The following is a 19,131-nucleotide window of genomic DNA, read 5'->3' on the forward strand; positions in this document are numbered from 1 at the left end:
GGATTCATTTCTTTAGTAGTGGTATTTTTAATACACAGTAATACAGGAACATATAAGTTTGATGCTGTGTAAAATGTGGAGAAAATGAACGCATTGAAAACATAGACAGCAAGTTAAATGTGGACTAATAAAGGTGAGAAAATATTTCTTGGATTTACTTTTACAGGGCTCTGAGTGATTTTGCCACCTAATTGTGAAAGTTTTCATGTGTTCTCGAATATAGCTTTATAAAGAATTGCCCTTTGTGATACAAATTTTAAAAGAAAAACACCTGTTGAACATAATAATATAAAAAGAATTTGTTTTTAGTTGGAGACAACAACAGGAAATATTGTCTAAAATGTGGGAAGATATAATTACAGTTGCCTTCTTGCAACCAGTACTCTTTTAAATATTAGAAAAACAATATGACTTTCATTGCTTACAGTGAGACTAGTAACAATTTTCTGTGTTTGAATTCAGAATAATGGAGCTATTATGTTCAATAAATTTCGTTCATGTCTTAGTTAACAAAATAAATGTGTTTGTGTGTAGCCTGAACTCGTATTATTAAACTCTGAATTTGGTTAACATGTTAACAAATGCCTGTGACAGGTCAGTCAATCATAGCTGATTCAGTCTTTCACACTGAAGGGTGGAAATACTTCAACTCTCTCAGAGTACAAAGTTCACTTGCTACATTAGCTTCTGTGACAGTGTCTCTTTAGGTCATGTGTCTGCTGGTGACATGCATGCTTGATTATTGTTTTTGTGCACTGCAACATATTCTGTGATATTAAACTGTCATGATTATATAAATATTGTGTCAAAGTGAAAGGCATTGTGTAAATTCTCTCTCTCTCTCTCTCTCTCTCTCTCTCTCTCTCTCTCTCTCTTTCTCTCTTTCTCTCTCTCCCTTCCCTTTTCCTCATTTTCTTTAAAAATTTATGAGAATGAAAAGCATTTCTTCTGATCCATCACAAGTTTGTGGGGAACAGAGCTCCATAATTTTTATTTTTCTTAAATGTTCAATAAATATCAGCTCAGCATCAAGTTTGGTCGCTGTTGCTTCCGTACCATTGACATTATCTTTAAAGCTGCATATTTGTATAATGAATATTAATATATCAGCATTTTTTCTAGAAAATTTTACAATTTCACTATAAATTATGCTTCCATTTTTTTGCTGTCATATTGGATGTGCAATTTTAAAACCTTTTAAGCTGTTTATATATTAATTTATGAAACAACAGTTTAGCATGTGGTTGTGACAATTTTTTTTATTTGACGGTTGAAAGATGAATGAAACCATCTGTGTTGTGATAACTACCCTTTGTAGTTTTTTTTATTTATTGGCTCTCCCTCCTTGCTTTTTGCCCAACATGTTGCACTCCTATTACATTTATAATGTTATACTCGTTTTTGGTTAAATGTTTGTAAGTGGATATTTCATGCCTCAATCTAGTGCCCAAAATTCACAAATCAGTGTTCCATTTTCTTTGTGCACTACTGTAAGACCACCCATATGTATGTTGCAAGTTTTTAAAGTTCAAGGTTGTAAAAATATTGTTGAATGTGTATACAGTAGTGAATAATTTTTAATTTGAAGTGCAAATACTCACTAGCAACTGTTTGTGTTACGGTCTTTTTTATTGTACTTGTGATAAGTTTTGTTCCTATTTCCATGATTATGTGTCTGCAAAACGTGAGACATTTCTTTCTTTCTTTCTTTCTTTTTTGTGTGTTCATGATGTGAATGTGAGTCTAATCTCAGGAATGATGTGTGTTATTCATTTACATTTACTACATTTTCTTGTTGTCTTGTCTGATGAATGCTGAGTTTCATTAGTATGTAGAATATGAAATATTGTGAAGTTCTGATTTAAAGGTAATTACATTAATTTGTCTTTGATAAAAATGTACTGTGTTCTTTATAATGCTTCTTGTAATTTATTTTTATGATAATTTTCATCTGACAATACAATCAATTTATGACATAACTCTGCAACATATATCCATTCCTTACTGTAGACCATTTTGTGCAAGATATGATTTTTTTCTTTCATTTATGAAGAAACCGAAAATTTACCCCATGTTTGTAACTGAAGCTTTTATGTAAGTAATAAGATGCAAGTGTTGTAGCTGAGTAAGAAAACAGTATACAAATAAATATGAAATTGACTGACGTTTTTCTGGTGTGACTGATAGAAGATACTTTCCAAGTAACATCAGTTTTTATGCACTTATTTCGATGGCAGAATAAGTCTTACAATTGTGTGTAAAATATTATTACATACGTGCCTGAAAGTATACATTCTATAATATGTACTGGTATGGGAAGTTCATCTGTATGGTGATAGTTTCTTGTGTGAAGGTAATTCAGTGAGTTTTGTCCTTTACATTGTAAGCTTGAGTTTTTACATCACTTTAGCTGTAAAATAATACCATTATTTTTTATCATCGAAATTTAAGTTATACTGACATACTTTAGTGTGTTATATTTTAAACCCATTATTGTGTGATTTAATTTTGCTGACACACATGGTTTATTTCAGCAGTTTTGTCAAGCAGTATGGGTCTTTTCCTTTCATTCCATATTTATCATAACTTATAGCTTTGTGGGGAGGATCTACAGCTACAGTAAATTGAGTATTGTAAAGAAAAATCAGTAGTTGGAAGCTTTTGTTCTATTAACATTGCGCTTATAATGCTACTTGTATATTGAGACACACCACAACATAATTTCTTCTATCTGTATATATTCTGTGAAACTGATATTTGTTAATGTATATAACTTAACACTCTTGTTGCAGAGTTATTTAAGCCATAAAAGGGAATTGTCAGGGTATACAAGCACAACAAATTTCAAGGTGGGCAAGTTAGCCTATATTCACAAGTGTAATAAAGAAAATTCTGTCTACTTACAAATTTGTGCCATATCTTGTAATATTGAAGATTTGTATCATAAAGCTTCAATGTAACCATTTTTAGTGGTATATACTCGTGTTACTGATTTGGTGTGTGCTATATATAGTGTGCACAATCTGTTGTATAGAAATTCCCAACAGTACCTTTTTGTCTTATCAAGATTATCTGTTAGTGTAAGATGCTATATTTATTTCAATTTGGATCACTACAGTTTGCCTACAACGTGGAAAGCTAGGTTTTGTTGTCCTTAGTTTCATTTCATTTATGTGCTTAAAGTTGATAATACTCTTATTCACTAGAATACTCACTAATGCTTTTTTTTTTACCGTCTGTGAAATGGGAAGCAATTCATTTCCATTTCAGAATTCAGTTTTGTACTTAAAATATGATGATGTAAATGATTGCACACATCACTGAATGAGCCAGGTTGTCATTTTTACTGTTGATTTTGTCATTTGGTGCTAATGTTACCATAGTTCTTGCCATTTTATGTACAACTTTAAGTATAACTAACTAGAGTGTACATTTCAGAAAATAAATATTTGTGTACAATGGATTTCTTATCTTGAATTGTAGTAGCTGAGTGAAAGATGAACCTGTATATACTACTAAATATATTCCCAGTATGCAAGTTATATTGAACTGTTTGGTCAGTGATGATACAAAGCATTTGTAAAAGGTTTTATCATGATGAAATTACAAATTTAAATATTTGAGTTATGTACAAAATGACCAACTCTGTAAGACCAGTAACAGCCATGTTACCAATCAAGTATAAGAGGGCAAACTTTCTGATGTGTACACTGTGATGACAAAAGTAATGGGAGCCCTCTTAGTATTGTGTCAGACCTTTTGCCTGGCATAGTGCAGCAGCTCAATGTAGCATGGACTCAGCAAGTCTTTGGATGTCCCCTACAGAGGTATTGAGCTGTGCTGACTCTATAGCTGTCCATAATTGTAAAAGTGTTGGCAGTGCCGTGTTTCTGTTCAACGAACAGACGTGGGATGATGACATGGTGCATTGTCATCAATAACAATTCCATGGTTGTTTGGGACTGTTACGTCCATGAATGGCTTCAAATGGTTTCCACGTAGTCAAACATAACACTTTCCAGTCAATGTCCAATTCAGTTGGACCAGAGCACCCATTTCATTCCATGCAAACACAGGCACACCATTATGTAGCAACCACTAGCTCGCACAGTATCTTCTTCACAACTTGGGTTCATGGCTTTGTGGGGTCTGTGCCACACTCAAACCCTACCATCAGCTCTTGCAAAGTGAAATCGGGAATCATTTGGCCAGGCCACGGTTCTCCTGTCATCTAGGATCCAATTGATATGGCCACGAGCCCAGGAGAGGTGCAGCAGGTGATGACGTGCTGTTAGTGAAGGTGCATGCATCGGTCATCTACTGGCATAGCCAGTTAATGCCAAACTGTGCAACTCTGTCCTAACAAATTTCATTGTATGTCCCACATCGATTTCTGTGGTTATTTCACTCAGTTTTACTTGTCTGTTAGCACTGACTACTCTGTGCAAACTCAACTGCTCTCAGTCGTTAAGTGAAGGCCGTCGGCCACTGCATTGTTAGTAGTGAGATGTACTGCCTAAAATTTGATATTGTCGGCACACTCTTGACAACGTGTATAGTGAAACATTAAATTCCCTAATGATTTCTGAAACAGTGTGGCCCATGCCTCTAGTCCAACTACCACTCCACATTCGAAGTTTGTTAATTGCCGTCGTGTGTCCATATTCACGTTGGAAACCTTTTTACATGAACCACTTGAGTATAAATGACAGCTTCACCAATGCATTGCCCTTTTATAAGTTGTGTACATGATACTACTACCATCTGTATATGTGCATATTGCTATCGCAGATGAATTGGACTTGCGATTGACACTGAAGATGGAAATCTGATCTCATTTGACTTATTTGTGAATAAATAACATTTTGTGCGGCCACAGAGCACCAGGTATACGAAGGAAGCAGAGAAAGAGTCGTAAGGGTTTGGTGAATTTGCTATGGATATAATTAAGGCTGAGGCTGTCTGAAATACATACACTAAGTATTCTTCACCTAGACTGTAAATGAAGTATCACATGTTTGAAGAAAGGAAAATTTTCTGGTTAAAAACAGTAGTATGGCAGTCTCTTGTCATATTCTCTGTACATTCTGGAAAAAATAAGTCGGAGGAAAAATAACTGCAAGTAAAGACAAAATTTAAGCAGTACAAAGTTCATATTCCATTTAAAAATAACAAAATAAAAAAAGATGCAAATAATCTGTTGTATTTTTGGAATGTGGAACATAATTGTGTGAATTAGGGGCTCGGTAAGCGTGCCACTACGAACCCGAAAGTCTGAAGTTTGATCCTTAATCAGTCCTAGAATTTCTTGTTTCAATTATTGCATCTCACTTCTGCAATGATTTGTTAAGATGTAAAATGCCAAGTTGCACCATGATTTGAAATTGACATTAAAATATAGGTTCCTGTCCAACCGGCTGGCTGTGTGAGTTCAAAGTTCATAGGAAGGCAAGAGTGTACGACTCGATAGAACCACACCAAGTAAAATTGACACCAACTTTTTGAGTTGTGGAAGCTCTATGTAACTACCCTTATAACAATAATGTTCTAAAAGAACAAAAGACAGGCTTGGGAACATGAACACAACAAATTTAGTTTTAATGAGCTGTGTCCAAACAGTTGAATGGTGAATAAGTAGTTTGAAACAGTTTGTTATGTACTGTTTTTACTCTTTTTCTTAGAGCTGACTCAAAAACACCCCCCATGTTGTGGAGCAAATCATAGATTTATATTAATTGTACTTGAAAGGACTTAAGTAAATGTATTTATCAAATGTGGTGAGAGATGCAGTGTTCGGGTGCAGGCTGAGTTGGCATCCCTTCGCTCCCAGCTTCAGGCAGTGTTGGCTTCGGTCACACAGCTTGAGGCTGTTGCCAATGGGCATCACTGTGGGGGTCCGGATGGGAGTTTGTTGGGGACAGCCAGCTCGTCCCACGCATCCCCCGATCAGACTACGACTGTGGCTGCCCAGGATACTGCCCACATTGAGGCTGATCCCTCACATCTGGTAGAGTGGGAGGTCGTCTCGAGGTGTGGCAGGGGGCGAAAGACATTCCGGAGGGCTGAACGGAAAGCCTCTCCAGTTCGTCTGACGAACCAGTTTCAGGCTCTGTCTCAGGCTGATACTGATCTTTGCCGGACATGGCTGCATGTCCTATTCCAGAGGTTGCCCCTCAGTCTGCAAGATCCGGGCGGTCACAGAGGGTGGGCTTACTGGTAGTTGGGAGCACCAACGTCAGGCCCGTAATGGGGCCCCTTAGGGATATGGCAGCAAGAGAGGGGAAGAAAACCAATGTGCACTCCGTGTGCATACCGGGGGGAGTCATTCCAGATGTGGAAAGGGTCCTTCCGGATGCCATGAAGGGTACAGGGTGCACCGATCTGCAGGTGGTCGCTCATGTCGGCACCAATGATGTGTGTCGCTATGGATCGGAGGAAATCCTCTCTGGCTTCCGGCGGCTATCTGATTTGGTGAAGACTGCCAGTCTCGCTAGCGGGATGAAAGCAGAGCTCACCATCTGCAGCATCGTCAACAGGACTGACTGCGACCTTTGGTACAGAGCCGAGTGGAGGGTCTGAATCAGAGGCTGAGACGGTTCTGCGACCGTGTGGGCTGCAGATTCCTCGACTTGCGCCATAGGGTGGTGGGGTTTCGGGTTCCGCTGGATAGGTCAGGAGTCCACTACACGCAACAAGCGGCTACACGGGTAGCAGAGGTTGTGTAGCGTGGGCTGGGCGGTTTTTTAGGTTAGATGGTCTTGGGCAAGTACAGAAAGGGCAACAGCCTCAACGGGTGCGGGGCAAAGTCAGGACATGCGGGGACCAAGCAGCAATCTGTATTGTAATTGTAAACTGTCGAAGCTGCGTTGGTAAAGTACCGGAACTTCAAGCGCTGATAGAAAGCACCGAAGCTGAAATCGTTATAGGTACAGAAAGCTGGCAGAAGCCAGAGATAAATTCTGCCGAAATTTTTACAAAGGTACAGACGGTGTCTAGAAAGGATAGATTGCATGCAACCGGTGGTGGAGTGTTCGTCGCTGTTAGTAGTAGTTCATCCTGTAGTGAAGTAGAAGTGGATAGTTCCTGTGAATTATTATGGGTGGAGGTTACACTCAACAACCGAGCTAGGTTAATAATTGGCTCCTTTTACCGACCTCCCGACTCAGCAGCATTAGTGGCAGAACAACTGAGAGAAAATTTGGAATACATTTCACATAAATTTTCTCAGCATGTCTTAGGTGGAGATTTCAATTTACCAGATATAGACTGGGACACTCAGATGTTTAGGACGGGTGGTAGGGACAGAGCATCGAGTGACATTATACTGAGTGCACTATCCGAAAATTACCTCGAGCAATTAAACAGAGAACCGACTCGTGGAGATAACATCTTGGACCTACTGATAACAAACAGACCCGAACTTTTCGACTCTGTATGTTCAGAACAGGGAATCAGTGATCATAAGGCCGTTGCAGCATTCCTGAATATGGAAGTTAATAGGAGTATAAAAAAAGGGAGGAAGGTTTATCTGTTTAGCAAGAATAATAGAAGGCAAATTTCAGACTACCTAACAGATCAAAACGAAAATTTCTGTTCCGACACTGACAATGTTGAGTGTTTATGGAAAAAGTTAAAGGCAATCGTAAAATGCGTTTTAGACAGGTACGTGCCAAGTAAAACTGTGAGGGACGGCAAAAACCCACTGTGGTTCAACAACAAAGTTAGGAAACTACTGCGAAAGCAAAGAGAGCTTCACCCCAAGTTTAAACGCAGCCAAAACCTCTCGGACAAACAGAAGCTAAACGATGTCAAAGTTAGCGTAAGGAGGGCTATGCGTGAAGCATTCAGTGACTTCGAAAGTAAAATTCTATGTACCGACTTGACAGAAAATCCTAGGAAGTTCTGGTTTTACGTTAAATCAGTAAGTGGCTCGAAACAGCATCTCTAGACACTCCGGGATGATGATGGCATTGAAACAGAGGATGACACGCGTAAAGCTGAAATACTAAACACCTTTTTCCAAAGCTGTTTCACAGAGGAAGACCGCACGGCAGTTCCTTCTCTAAATCCTCGCACGAACAAAAAAATGGCTGACATCGAAATAAGTGTCCAAGGAATAGAAAAGCAACTGGAATCACTCAACAGAGGAAAGTCCACTGGACCTGACTGGATACCAATTCGATTCTACACAGAGTACGCAAAAGAACTTGCCCCCTTCTAACAGCTGTGTACCGCAAGTCTCTAGAGGAACGGAAGGTTCCAAATGATTGGAAAAGAGCACAGGTAGTCCCAGTCTTCAAGAAGGGTCATCGAGCAGATGCGCAAAACTATAGACCTATATCTCTGACGTCGATCTGTTGTAGAATTTTAGAACATGTTTTTGGGTCGCGCATCATGTCGTTTTTGGAAACCCAGAATCTACTCTAGGAATCAACATGGATTCCGGAAACAGTGATCGTGTGAGACCCAACTCACTTTATTTGTTCATGAGAACCAGAAAATATTAGATACATGCTCCCAGGTAGATGCTACTTTCCTTGACTTCCGGAAGGCATTCGATACAGTTCCGCACTGTCACCTGATAAAAAAAGTAAGAGCCTACAGAATATCCGACCAGCTGTGTGGCTGGATTGAAGAGTTTTTAGCAAACAGAACACAGCATGTTGTTATCAATGGAGAGACATCTACAGACGTTAAGGTAACCTCTGGCGTGCCACGGGGGAGTGTTATGGGACCATTGCTTTTCACAATATATATAAATGACCTAGTAGACAGTGTCGGAAGTTCCATGCGGCTTTTCGCAGATGATGCTGTAGTATACAGAGAAGTTGCAGCATTAGAAAATTGTAGCGAAATGCAGGAAGATCTGCAGCGGATAGGCACTTGGTGCAGGGAGTGGCAACTGACCCTTAACATAGACAAATGTAATGTATTGCGAATACACAGAAAGAAGGATCCTTTGTTGTATGATTATATGATAGCGGAACAAACACTGGTAGCAGTTACTTCTGTAAAATATCTGGGAGTATGCGTGCGGAACGATTTGCAGTGGAATGAGCATATAAAATTAATTGTTGGTAAGGCGGGTACCAGGTTGAGATTCATTGGGAGAGTCCTTAGAAAATGTAGTCCATCAACAAAGCAGGTGGCTTACAAAACACTCGTTCGACCTATACTTGAGTATTGCTCATCAGTGTGGGATCCGTACCAGGTCGGGATGACGGAGGAGATAGAGAAGATCCAAAGAAGAGCGGTGCGTTTCGTCACAGGGTTATTTGGTAACCGTGATAGCGTTACGGAGATGTTTAACAAACTCAAGTGGCAGACTCTGCAAGAGAGGCGCTCTGCATCGCGGTGTAGCTTGCTCGCCAGGTTTCGAGAGGGTGCGTTTCTGGATGAGGTATCGAATATATTGCTTCCCCCTACTTATACCTCCCGAGGAGATCACGAATGTAGAATTAGAGACAGTCAAGCACGCACGGAGGCTTTCAGACAGTCGTTCTTCCCGCGAACCATACGCGACTAGAACAGAAAAGGGAGGTAATGACAGTGGCACGTAAAGTGCCCTCCACCACACACCGTTGGGTGGCTTGCGGAGTATAAATGTAGATGTAGATGTAGATGTAGATATGGTTCTTTACCAGTTGGTTGATCATAGTTTCAGTAAACACCACTGATGCTCACATACTATGTAAATAGATCCTGGTCTAAGACTTGTGTGTTACTGTAAAAATAAGATAATTGGTAAATCCTAGAATTAACTGGTGAAACTTAAGATTTACTGTCACAGTGTGGTAAAAGTCTGAAATTTCTCATTATACGCATAGATTTCAAACTTTTACCATGAGACATTCGTAAATCTTGCAATTCACCAATGCAGACTGGTAAATGCAGGATCATAGACTCCCGACTCTGTCACGCAGGCTTAGACAAGTTTCTTTGTTGGCAATTATGAGTTCTCAGTCTGCTCACTGCTGTGTTGTTTCAATTAGTGTGAAGCATCATGCTTACAGTCATCTCTGTGACTCATTTTAGTGGTGTTTCTCCTGCAGCTTTGCATCAGAATGAGTGATATTATGTGTAACAGATTTTATGAACTTTTAAGTGAATCAGTAAATAAGAAGGAGGTTAACAATTTTTATGTAACTGCTGAACAATATAATATTCTGTTAAGTGAAGTGCCAAACAAAATAATTGTTTCCAATAAAACATCTGTTCACTACATACATTTGAATCGATATGATGTTCTCAACATCGGAGATAAAGAGAAACTCATAGCACTAGTGTCTGCTGGAAAAAAAAGAAATTTGTTATTACGTTAGTTTTAATGAACTGTTTAACGTACTAAGTGAGACCCACATTTCTATAGGCCATGGCGGCCAAACACAGATGATTGTGGAACTGAATCGTAAGCACAAGAACATGCAAAAAAATTCCAAAGCATTCAGTTGGAACAGAATGCGAAAATTACAGTACCGGATGTACACAGGGTAAAAGTTAATGCAAAATCTATAATAGCAGTAGTGTGATAAACATTCAAGATGATGAATTTTATCAAGTTGGTACCAAAGCTGGTAAGCTGAGGTCGTTGTACACTAGGAACCAATTTACATTGTGCAAGGAAAATTTGATCAATGTTGAAGAAGTAGCAAGAGAAGAAATTAGTCTATGGGAAGTGGTTGGCAAACAATTTTTTGTTGGAGGACAAGGATTCAAAAAGTGCAATTGCTTAAGAAAGTGTTCACCTAAAAAATGCTTGTGTAAATCGTCTCCCATATTATGTAATTTGAGATGCCACTATAGCCAGCCTTGTTGTAACAAAAATTAATGTTGAGAAGGTGACATTTTGTGCAACATTTTTCACTAATATGGAATATTGTTCATTATAATCACATTGGAATGCAAGAATGTTTAAAATACATAAATTTACAATAAATACAAAGTATTTCAATAAATTGCTATGCTTATTTTATTTAGTGAATATGGTTTTACCAGTTGGTATGGGTACATGTTAAGATTTACCAACCTCTCTTGGGAAAAGTTCGAAATGTATGCATATAATAAGAAATTTCAGACTTCTACCACACCGTCTTAGGTTTTACCAGTTAATTCTAGGATTTACCAATCATCTTACTTTTACAGTAACATATGCACTTCTTTTTACATGTAGCGTAATGTCAGAAGAAACGAGAGCTGGTATTTGTTTAACCAACTGCTTGAAAAATGGTTTTAAAAGTTTAAATTAAAGATTGCAAGTACTGACACACACAAAATGGCACACTGTACTAATGGAACACGTGCGTGCGCGCGCGCGCGCGCGCACACACACACACACACACACACACACACACACACACACACACACACACACACACACGCGCGCGGGGGTGGAAGACAGCCGTGAGGGGCTGTGTCAGCTGAAGTAGTGGACAGAGAAGAGGCTGGAAGAGGGAGGGAGGAGCAGATTGGGAGGAGGCAACAGGTCAGAGGAAGAGGACTGCAGTGAAAGGATGTTGTGCAGTGGGCATGTGGAAATTGAAGCCAGGAGTATTACTGGAATGAAGGATGTATTGTAAAAATAACTCCTATCTCTGTAGCTAAGAAAAGATGATGCTGAGGGATAGCATGGGTTGTGAAGCAGCCATGGAACTTGAGTATGCTGTGCTTAACAGTGTGTTCCACCACTGGGTGGTCAACTCTGTTCTCAGCCACAGTTTGGCAGGGGCCATTTATTCTGGTGGATAGCTGGTTTGAGGTCATGACCCATAAAATGCTGGGTAGAAATGGCAGCAAGCTGGTATATGACATGGCTGCTTACACAGGCTATACTGCTTGAGTGGAAAGGATAAGCTTGTGAAAGGATGAGAGTAGGATGTGCTGGGTGCGTGAATCAAGCAGATCTTGCACTTGGTTCTTCCATAGGGATATGATCCCTATGGCAAAGGATTGGGAGTGAGAGCCATAGGGATGGACCAGGATGGTGTGTAGGTTGGGTGGGTGATAAAATGCCACTTTGGTTGAGGTGGGAAGGATCTTGGATAGGATGTCCATCATTTCTGAGCATGGTGACAGATAATCAAGCCATGGTGAAGGATATGGTTGAGTTGCAACAGTATGGGATGACAATGAGTGATGAGAGTGACACTTCTCTGCTACTGATTCTTGGGAGGTTGTGACGGGGTAAGGCTTGTGTGAAGTAATGGCACAGGAAATGTTTGCAGTATGAGTTTTGGGGAGTGCCTGCCTTGGAGACCTTTGAAAGACATTCATCATACTTGGTGTGAGAATTCTCATCAATACAGATATGCCGTCCACTGGTGGATGAGTTGTGATGATGTGTAGGTTTCTGTAGACACTGAAACACTGCTTTAGGACGGTTCAGAAGGATTTTCTTTGTGTTTCCACACACAATGGTTGATAGTTGAAGCACTGAAGAAGGACATTGTTCTCTTGCTCCTGTTTAGGATGATATCAGGTGATGAGGGAGATGCTGTTGTGTGGCTGGTTCTTGTAGGTGGTGGAAGGATTAGGTGTGTGTGAGGATATGGTACAGGAAATGTGTTTTCGGACTAGGTTTTGGGGATGGTGCCTAGACAGGCCTTTGCGAGGCCAACAGGGTATTGCTTGTCACTGCAGATATGCTGTCCATGGGTAGCCAGACTGTTTTCAGTTAAGCCATATTGAAACTAATGTCTTCCTTTATGAACATTCCTTTCGAAAATGACCATTGCCTGAAATGTGTCATGAAATTAATAAAATATTTATGGTGCAGACAAAAATATAATTAAACTAGCAATCCATGCTTCTAGCACTAAAAATCTATGGCTCTATAACATGTCTTATCTCATGCAGCTGTTGATGGGCCACTGTGCAGAAGGGTATGATAAAAATTCAGAGAACAACTTTAAGTAAGTGAATATCACCACTTGCTTGTAACTTAAACTATTAAACCAGCACATGCAAGGAAAGTACTCAAGAGGCACAAGTTTTATTTTTTTCCATGTTTAATTGGCATTTGTAGTAATATCTTGTGCCAATGGTAGGAGCTGCGAGCTACTGTGCTGCCCAGTTTTCCCAACTGGAGCATTGGGCCGGGACGAGCTGCAGCCACTTGCTAGCTCCCTGATTACAATGTAAGTATGGCACGGTCCAACTAACCGCTACAGAATTTGGTGTGAGCTACGGCCACTTGCTGACTCCAGTGCCAGTCCAGCACGCGCCACATATTCTGTGTGACCTACTGCTGCATTTCCCAATGTAATATCGCTAAGAAGCACCCTCTGCCACGCAACATCGATAGGATGGAACTTCTGTCACAGAACATTGGTCTGAAGCACCCTCCACTACATGACATCACTATGAAGCACCTTTTGCAACTCAACATTAATAAAAAGCACCCTCTGCCACTCAGAATCAGTAAGGAGTGCTCTATATTATGCAGCATGGTACAAAGAACTCTCTTTTACAAAACATTGATACAAAGCAATCTTTACCATGTAACACTGGTAAGAATCATGCTCTGCCACTCACCATGCGTAAGGAACACCCCCTGCCATACCACATTGTCATGAAGCATCTGCTGTAATATAACAAGACCACAAAACACCCTTTGCCATGCAGCATCGGTACATAGATAGCACCCTCCGTCACACACATTGATAGTGCACCCTCTGCTATGCAACGTTGGTAGTACAAAACACCCAGTGCCACATAACATAGGTACCAAGCATCCTCTCCCACATAAAATTTGTAAGAGATACTCTCTGCCACGCAACATTGGTGCTAAACATTGTCTGCCATGTCACACTGGTACGGAGTACTGTGTGAGCTACAGAGGCAGTCTGCTAGACCTGCTAGATGGCAATTGCATTGCTTTCACACTGGCAGGAGACTGTAATTCATCACAGTTCAGCAATCCACATAAATTATTTATGAATTATATACCCAAACCTTTCACATAACTCAATCTATCTATTAGTGAAACAGTACCAGAACCCCTACAGTAGTTCCTGAAATCAGCCCAAATATATAGACAGAACTGTAGTTAGGGATTTCATTATATATATGTACAGACAGAAGACAGATAGGGGGAAAAAAGAATAAATCCTTCCCCCGGGAGTAGACAACATTCCATTAGAACTAATGACAGCCTTGGGAGAGTCAGTCCTGACAAAACTCTACCATCTGGTGAGCAAGATGTATGAGACAGGCGAAATACTCTCAGACTTCAAGAAGAATATAATAATTCCAATGCCAAAGAAAGCAGGTGTTGACAGATGTGAAAATTACCGACCTATCAGTTTAATAAGCCACGGCTGCATAATACTAACATGAATTCTATAAAGACAAATGGAAAAACTGGAAGAAGCCGACCTCGAGGAAGATCAGTTTGGATTCCGTAGAAATGTTGGAACACATGAGGCAATACTGACCCTACGACTTATCTTAGAAGATAGATTAAGGAAAGGCAAACCTACGTTTCTAGCATTTGTAGACTTAGAGAAAGCTTTTGACAATGCTGACTGGAATACTCTCTTTCAAATTCTGAAGGTGGCAGGGGTAAAATACAGGGAGCGAAAGGCTATTTACAATTTGTACAGAAACCAGATAGCAGTTAAAAGACTCGAGGGGCATGAAAGGGAAGCAGTGGTTGGGAAGGCAGTGAGACAGGGTTGTACCCTATCCCCGATGTTATTCAATCTGTATGTTGAACAAGCAGTAAAGGAAACAATAGAAAGATCTGGAGTAGGAATTACAATCCATGGGGAAGAAATAAAAACTTTGAGGTTCGCTGATGACATTGAATTCTGTCAGAGGCAGCAAAGGACCTGGAAGAGCAGCTGAATGGAATGGACAGTGTCTTGAAAGGAGGATATAAGATGAACATCAACAAAAGCAAAATGAGGATATTGGAATGTAGTTGAATAAAATTGGGTGATGCTGAGGGAATTAGATTAGGAAATGAGACACTTAAAGTAGTAAATGAGTTTTGCTATTTGGGGAGCAAAATAACTGATGATGGTCAAAGTAGAGAGGATATGAAAGGTAGAATGGCAATGGCAATGGCAATGACAATGGCAATGGCAAGCGTTTCTGAAAATGAGAAATTTGTTAACATTGAGTATAGATTTATATGTCAGGAAGTCATTTTTGAAAGTATTTGTGTGGAGTGCAGCCATGTATGGAAGTTAACAAGGACGATGAATAGTTTAGACAAGAAGAGAATAGAAGCTTATGAAATGTGGTGCTACAGAAGAATGCTGAAGATTAGATGGGTAGACCACATAACTAATGAGGAGGTCTTGAACAGAATCGGGGAGAAGAGAAATTCGTGGCACAACTTGACTAGAAGAAGAGATCAGTTGCTAGGACATGTTCTGAGGCATCAAGGGATCACCAATTTAGTAATGGAAGGCAGTGTGGAGGGTAAAAATCATAGAGGGAGACCAAGAGATGAGTACACTAAGCAGATTCAGAAAGATGTAGGTTGCAGTAGGTACTGGGAGATGAAGCTTGCACAGGATAGAGTAGCATGGAGAGCCACATCAAACCAGTCTCTGGACTGAAGACCACAACAACAACAAGTCTCGTAGCAGTCATAATCTTAAGTTATTTCTTCAGAGTGAAAGAAACAAAGAAGCAAGTACTCAGACCCAAGTAAGCATGGAGCTATCTGAGTCCTGAAAAGAGCAGAGCATGATGTTCTTCACTACTTAACTTCTATTCAAAGTCCTTCAACTTGCCACCTGCCTTCGACAAAGGAGTTAGCCTATGAGGTGGGTAACAAATCCCTCAAGTTCTGCAACTCCTTACCAGAGAGCTAATGCAACATTTAAAAATGATTCCTGGTTCTTTGCATGTAGTGGGGCCATTTTTCCCTCCCTCATTTTGTCTCCACTAATATATTTGCAATGGGGGTTGAGTAATTTCATCTTGTTCTGAAAACCATCCCTGTACCATTATTGTCACATCATGCTCTGATATTTATAAATTCCCTATATTGTGTCCACACCGCTGAATGGTCTTTATTACACGAGTGGCAGCTCCCTCAGGTCATCTGAGCCCAAATCAACTGCTTGATGTCGCATTCTTGTGCACTCATCTGACAGTAATAATACCTCTTTTTTATAATAATCTTTCTATCATTGAGTTTTATTAGATGGAAAGAAATAACATTTTATGAAATTTCAAGAAGGTGAAGTAAGAATTTCTGGAGATATTTCGTGTTTTTCTATGTTTTCATGATTGCCTGGGAATGAAAATAGAAAGTTCAAATTTCGAACAAACATGTAAGCTGACATACAAAATGCTTTCATTGGCTTTATTCTGTGTTTACAGTGTGGGATGAGTAATTTCAGAAAAACTAGGAACATGTAAATTTTACAGTGTGGATTCCTACAGTTTGGTTTTGCCTTACAGTTTTGAATTCCTTGTATTAATCCAAATCTGACTGAATCTATCAGAGCACACAGATGTTCATATTGTGTCATTAAGATTTATTTTGCGACACAGGGTGATACTTTTTACTGGCTTGACTCAGAAAAAGTTCCTCCTTCAGTGGAAAATTACTTGACTACCGCAAAGTCTCGAATGGGAAGTTAGTGATGAATTCTAACGATAATAAAAGATATGATTACTAAAGCCTGTTGCAGGCACTAGCTGTTTAGCTCAGGGAGTTCCCTACATCAGCCACAGCCCTGAACTGCCCCTACGGACCATCAGAGGAGGAGTTGGACTTCTCAGTTGACAGTCTCTTTGCTCTCCTCCTGCCTTTGGTAGAACCAGTGAGTTCAAAGAAGATAATCGGAGGCAGCACTGTGTGTTTTGAATTCATGACGCTCAACATCTTTGGCTGCCATGTTACTGAACGTGTATATCTGTCTCTTTCTATCCAACTGTGAGTATACAGCTGTTCCACAAGTAGATGAGTAAAATTTTATTTTGCCATTATTATGGGAACAAAACGTCGCATTTTATCTGAATTTTGTCTTTTTGGCATTCCTGACTGCTCAGTCCAGCAATTATTTGAACAGGAAGCATTAAATACTTACAGAAAATAAAGAACCATAGCCTACTGTTTAAAAATATCCTCTTCACATTATCAGCTGAAAAATTGTAAATTAAAACTTCCTTGAAGACACAACAGTTCTGTAATTTGATTGTAACTATTATTACATGTTTTGTTAAAAGTTTGACAACCTTCATTTGAAATAAAATGCACTATGTTTGGAGTGGGGAGGGGGGGGGGGGGCTAGTACAGACAGTTTTTATATTTCATGATTTATCTTGAAACAGTTTGAGGCAGATTTTTAAGATTTAAAGTATTTTGATTAACCAGTTTTCATATTTAAAGGAATCATTAAAGTGATTCTGTGTTCAGGTGTCCTTTTTATAAAGTTCATTGATCCACTGTGCCATTGTCGAAATCTTTTTGTTTCATCGGCCTACAGTCATTTTCAATCTTCTTTCTTAGATTTGTTTTTGTTAGTGAAGGGAGGTTTGCCTGAATTCCTTTATTTTCAGCAACTGCTTCAGGAGACTTTTCCAGTTGTACACCTGTGTGATTTACATCCTGCAAGAAAGGTCATTGTAATTTTGCATACATCACAACAGTTCAAAATTATAAAACCTTCATAAGCAAGCTTAAAACAATAATTATAAATATAGGCCTATTGATGTTTATTTTGTCACATTGTCAAATCTTCCTCTATGTCTACAAATGCCATACACATAGGCTTGCCTTTCTTTAACCTAGCTTCTATGAGAAGTTGTCATGTCGGTATTGCCTTGCATGTTCCTACATTTCTCCAGAAGCCAAACTGATCTTCCCCGAGATCAGCTTCTCAAGTTTTTCCGTTCTTCTGTAAAGAATTTGTGTTAGTTCTTTGCAGCCGTGACTTATTAAACTGATAGTTTGGTAATTTTCACACCTGTCAGCGCCTGCTTTCTTTGGAATTTGCATTATTATATTCTTCTTGAAGTCAGAGGGTATTTGCCGCTCTCATACATTTTGCTCACCTGATGGAAGAGTTTTGACACAGCTGGCTCTCCCAAGGCTATCAGCAGCTGTACTGGAATGTTGTCTACCCCCAGGGCCTTGTTACAACTTATGTCTTTCAGTGCTTTGTGTCAAATTCTGCACGCAGTATCATATATCCCTTCTCTTCTTCCTCTACATCCTATTCCATTTCCATAATACTGCCCTCAAGTGCACCTCCCTTGTAAAGACACTCTATACAGTCCCTCTCTTCTGTGCTTAGGACTGGTTTTTCATCTGAGCTCTTTATATTCTTACAGGTGGTTCTGTTTTCTCCAAAGGTCACTTTAATTTTCTTGAGGCAGTATCTATCTTACCCCTAGTGAAATATTCTTCAACATCCTTACATTTGTCCTCTAGCCACCTCTGCTTAGACATTTTGCACTTCCTATTGATCTCATTTTTGAGATGTTTGTATTCATTTTTGCCTGCTTCATTTACTGCATTTTTATATTTCCTCCTTTCATCAATTACATTCAAAATCCCTTGTGTCACCCGAGGATCTTTACCAGCCCTCATCTTTTTACCTACTTGATCCTCTGCTGCCTTCACTGTTTCATCTCTCAGAGATACCCATTCTTCTTCAATTGTATTCCTTTTCCCTGTTCTTGGCAATCATTCCCTAATACTCCCTCTGAAACCATCTACAACCCTTGGTTCTTTCAGTTTATCCAGGTCCCATCTCCTTAAATTCCTGCCTATTTGCTGTTTCTTCAGTTTTAATCTGCAGTTCATGACCAATAGATTGTGGTCCGAGTCCCCATCTGCCCCCGGAAATGTCTTACAATTTGAAATCTGGTTCCTGAATCTCTGTCTGACCATCATCTAATCAATCTGAAATCTTATGGTGTCTCCATGTCTCTTCCATGTATATAACCTTCCCTCATGATTCTTAGACCAAGTGTTAGCTAGATTAAATTATGCTCTGTGCAAAATTCTACCTGACAGCTCCCTCTTTCATTCCTTTCCCCCTGTCAATATTGACCCACTGCTTTTCCTACTACTGAATTGCAGTCCCCCATGACTATTAAAGTTTCAGCTCCATTAACTATATGAATAATTTCTTTTATCTCATCACACATTTCCTCAATCTC

This window comes from Schistocerca cancellata, chromosome 6 (assembly GCF_023864275.1).
Source record: "Schistocerca cancellata isolate TAMUIC-IGC-003103 chromosome 6, iqSchCanc2.1, whole genome shotgun sequence".
Lineage (NCBI taxonomy): Eukaryota > Metazoa > Arthropoda > Insecta > Orthoptera > Acrididae > Schistocerca > Schistocerca cancellata.